This window comes from Aotus nancymaae, unplaced genomic scaffold (assembly GCF_030222135.1).
Source record: "Aotus nancymaae isolate 86718 unplaced genomic scaffold, 86718_ANA_hifiasm-v0.15.2.pri h1tg000029l, whole genome shotgun sequence".
In the NCBI taxonomy this organism is placed as follows: Eukaryota; Metazoa; Chordata; class Mammalia; order Primates; family Aotidae; genus Aotus; species Aotus nancymaae.
In genome coordinates this window covers 76,739,692-76,743,902 of record NW_026988442.1, presented here as the reverse complement: position 1 = coordinate 76,743,902, position 4,211 = coordinate 76,739,692, and the positions used below count along the sequence as shown (strand labels likewise).

At 41.1% G+C, this 4,211-nt stretch overlaps 1 non-coding gene across 1 annotated transcript; it reads left to right on the top strand.

Moving 5' to 3' along the window:
- Positions 1-3,874: 3,874 nt before the first annotated feature.
- LOC135277136 (small nucleolar RNA U13) lies at positions 3,875-3,977 on the top strand. Its single transcript, XR_010344734.1, has one exon. It is a non-coding gene; the product is annotated as a small nucleolar RNA U13 (small nucleolar RNA).
- The last annotated feature ends 234 nt before the right edge of the window (positions 3,978-4,211 follow it).

Here is a 4,211-nt window from a genome sequence, read left to right as displayed (position 1 = left end):
GGCTAATTTTTGTATTCTTTGTAGAGATAGGATTTTACCAAGTTGCTCAGGCTGATCTTGAATACCTGAGCTCAAGTGATCCATCCATCTTGGCCTCCCAAAGTGCTGGGATTACAGATGTGAGCCACTGTGCTTGGCTTAAAATTGTTTAACCTGACTGGGAACCAGAGAAATGCAAATCAAACCATTTTTGCTCATATTGGCAAAAGTATAACAGATTGATAGTTCTAGATGTTGTAGAGAAATATGTATTCTTGTATATTATTAGTAAGTATGTAAATCAGGAAAGCCCATTTTAGATATTGCAATCTGCTCCTATTACATTGCAAAATGCACATACTCTTCAACCCAGCATTTCCATTTCTCAGTATTTACCCTACAGTAATTCTCTTACATGACCATATTTTAAAATGTTTATTAGGAAAATTTCAAATATACCAAGTAAACAGTATGGTAAAATGAACCCCCATGAATTTCTCACCCATCTAAGACTGTTACTGATAGCAAGTTATTGCTGTTTATGACTGACTGTTACTATTGACTGTCAATAGTAAATGGTCTGTGTTCAAAACTTAGCAGACAGTTAAACAAAAAGTGGTATATCCATACATTGGATTTTGGAATGCTGTGCAGCAGCGTAAAAAAGGAGGAAAGAGCTCTATATCACATCTTCAATGTGCTCCAAGTCATAAATTTAAGTTAAAAAAAGTGAATTGGTGAATAATCCGTATCATATTGAGACCAGGTTGCGGGATGTGGGGGAGGCTCAGCTCCCAGATAGGATGTGTTATTCCAGGCCCTTGGTCCCTCTCTCACCCAAGAATGGGGGAGAGGACCCCACTGGGTGCAGTGGGCTCGTTTAAGTAAATATCGGCCCCGAAAGAGTTTTGCAAAAATCATTTATTTAGACAGAGAGAAAAAAAGGAGAAAGAAATAGAGAGAGAGCTCTCACACTCTCATGAGAGGGGATCCAGAAATGGAGTCCACATGGATGTGTGTGTGTGAGAGAGAGAGAGAAAGGAGAGAGAGAGAAGGGGACTTTTAATCTGGGAGTTATTCCCGCCATATTCAAGTTTTCTGTCCTATGAAAGGAGTTCCTTTAAACTTCCACTGGAGTGATTGACCTTTGATTTCTGGGCAGTCTATCTTCTGGCGTGCTCGAAAGTTAAATAAATACCTCTAAGCTCCTGGAGGTCTTTATTTGAAAACCTCCGTGGGTGGATGTGTGGCACCGGGAAGTTCTTGCCTTTGAAACTACGCCCCCTTCTGGACCTGAGGAGAGAATACATTCCCTCGATATCATACTGGTATGATGAAGGGGGTTCAGAGAACAGGCTCAGGGGTCAGCCCTACCACCTACTAGGTGCATGACTTGGGCAAGTTGTCTGTGTTCTTTCTGCCTCAGTTTCCTCATCTATAAAGTAGGGTTGCATGACCAAAGTGTCTCCCTTACAGGGGTGTTGTGAGAATTAAATGAGTTAATAGGAGTAATTAGAAGAACGTACATATCAAATGACAGACGTCCTTATTTGTGCAAAACATTGATAAAAGAAAATGTAAAAACTATTTCTCTATATGCAAATATGTATGTAAAAGCATAGGAAAGCATCTGAAAAGATTTACACTTAACTAGTATCAATCATTATATCTTGGGAGTATGTACATTGGAAAGACAGTCAAGAAGGGCATTCATTTTATGTATATCATTTGGCCTTTTTTATTTTTTTGAGACAGACTTTTGCTCTTGTTGCCCAGGCTGGGGTGCAATGGTGCGATCTCGGCTTACCACAACCTCTGCCTCCCGGGTCAAGCAATTCTTCTGCCTCAGCCTCCCGAGTAGCTGGGATTACAGGTGCGCACCACCATGCCTGGCTGATTTTGTATTTTTAACAGATACAAGGTTTCTCCATGTTGGTCAGACTGGTCTCAAACTCCCGACCTCAGGTGATCTGCCTGCCTCAGCCTCCCAAAGTGCTGAGACTACAGGCGTGAGCCATCACACCCAGCCATTTGAACTTTGTACAGTGAGAAGAAATTCCTATTACTTGTATCATACTTAAATAATTTAATGTAAAATAGATTCTCAGGCTGTACCTTTGGTGATAAACAGTGATAAGTATCTCCAAAGAACAAACATAAATGGAAGATGCAAGACCAATTGCAGCAGCGTAGCAGAAGCAGTAGAGACAGAAATATTTAAACGTTAGTAACTAGACTAAAGTGAATGTTAAAATAAATCTGAGGAGGAGATCAGTAAGCATTTGGAGATGTTATTGTTGTGAAAGTAGTTAGTGGGACTCAGAGCAATGTGACACAAAAGAAAGTCCGTGCTATAGTTTGAATGTTCCCTCCAAAATTCGTGTTGAAACTTAATTTCCAATGTGGCTGTGTAAAGGTGGGGCCTTTAAGAGGTGATTAGATCATGAGTTCTCTGGCCTCATGAATGGATTAATCCACACACAGATTAATCACTTAATATGTTAATGGATTAATGGGTTATGGTGGGAGTGGAACCAGTAGCTTTGAGGAAGAAGAGATCTAAGCTAGCACACTTAGTCCCCTCCCCATGTGATTCCTTCTTGACCTTGGACTTCTCAGCATCCATAACTATAAGAAATTTCTTTCTTTGTAAATAAGTTTCCAGGTATTTTATGATAAGCAATAGAAAACAGATGAAGATAGGATTAGGTCTAAAATTTTGCTTTTTTTGAGACTGTTGCCTAGGCTGGAGTGCAGTGACATGATTTTGATTCACTACAACCTCCGCTTCCCAGGTTTGAGCAATTCCTGTGCCTCAGCCTCCTGAGTACACTGGGATTACAGGTGAGTGCTACCACGCCCGGCTAATTTTTTTTTGTATTTTAGTAGACACAGAGTGTCACCAGGTTGGCCAGACTGGTCTCAAACTTCTGACCTCAGGTGATCTTCCCGCCTCAGCCTCCCAAAGTGCTGGGATTACAGGTGTGAGCCACCATGCTCAGCCTCATTTGTTAATCATCTGCAGGTAGAATAGTTCACCATCCTGAATTAGGAAAGATTAGAGTTTAAATAAGAATATGTCTGTGTAAAATGCAGTAATAAGTTGTACATAGACATATGCTCACATGTACATGCTTAGCAGAACATGCTTATCCTCTAAACTCATATGTAATTCTCATGACTCTTCAATTAACTATTTTGTTTCTCACATTCTGAGTTCAAGATCTATTAAAATACTATTTAAAACTAGAAACACATAAACTTGAGCAAACTACATCAACCTGTTAGTGGTTATGTCTTATTCGAACCTGTCAGACAACAAATTACCCACTTAAGGACTGAAACTAGCTGCTCTTGACTGGATATTACCATTTAAAAGAATTCAATTACTTTATATTTGAAACTTCCTGAGGGCAGGGCACCTTGTTTTTATATTTTCGTTTCCCAGTTTTTGGAACAGTGCCAGGCACATAGCAGCTGCTTTTAAGAACTATTTTCTGATAGGCTGGGCGCGGTGGCTCACGCCTGTAATCCCAGCACTTTGGAAGGCCGAGGCGGGTGGATCACGAGGTCAAGAGATCGAGACCATCCTGGTCAACATGGTGAAACCCCATCTCTACCAAAAATACAAAAAATTAGCTGGGCATGGTGGCGCGTGCCTGTAATCCCAGCTACTCAGGAGGCTGAGGCAGGAGAATTGCCTGAACCCAGGAGGCGGAGGTTGCGGTGAGCCGAGATCGCGCCATTGCACTCCAGCCTGGGTAACAAGAGCGAAACTCCGTCTCAAAAAAAAAAAAAAAAAAAAAGAAATATTTTCTGAATGAAGAAATGACTGAATGACTGATGAGTGAATGAAGGTTGCATCACTTCTCTTGAAATTCTGTGGAGATTCATGATCCTTTTGTAGTTCACGAACATGATGATTGAGTGTTCAGGTGCACGTGTGAGATGTGCCACCCTTGACCCTTGTTACAACATAGCACATTACCCATCTGACCTGAAAAAAGAAAAAAATAAATTCTTTGGAAATGTCTTGCCTGGGTGACTATACTGGTTTCTGGTTCAAGAAATACTAGACTACCTTTTTTTTTTTTTTGAGACAGAATTTTGCTCTTGTTGCCTAGGCTGGAGTGCAATGGCGTGATCTCGGCTTACCACAACCTCCGCCTCCAAGGTTCAAGCCATTCTCCTGCCTCAGCCTCCCAAGTAGCTGGGATTGCACCTCCATGACC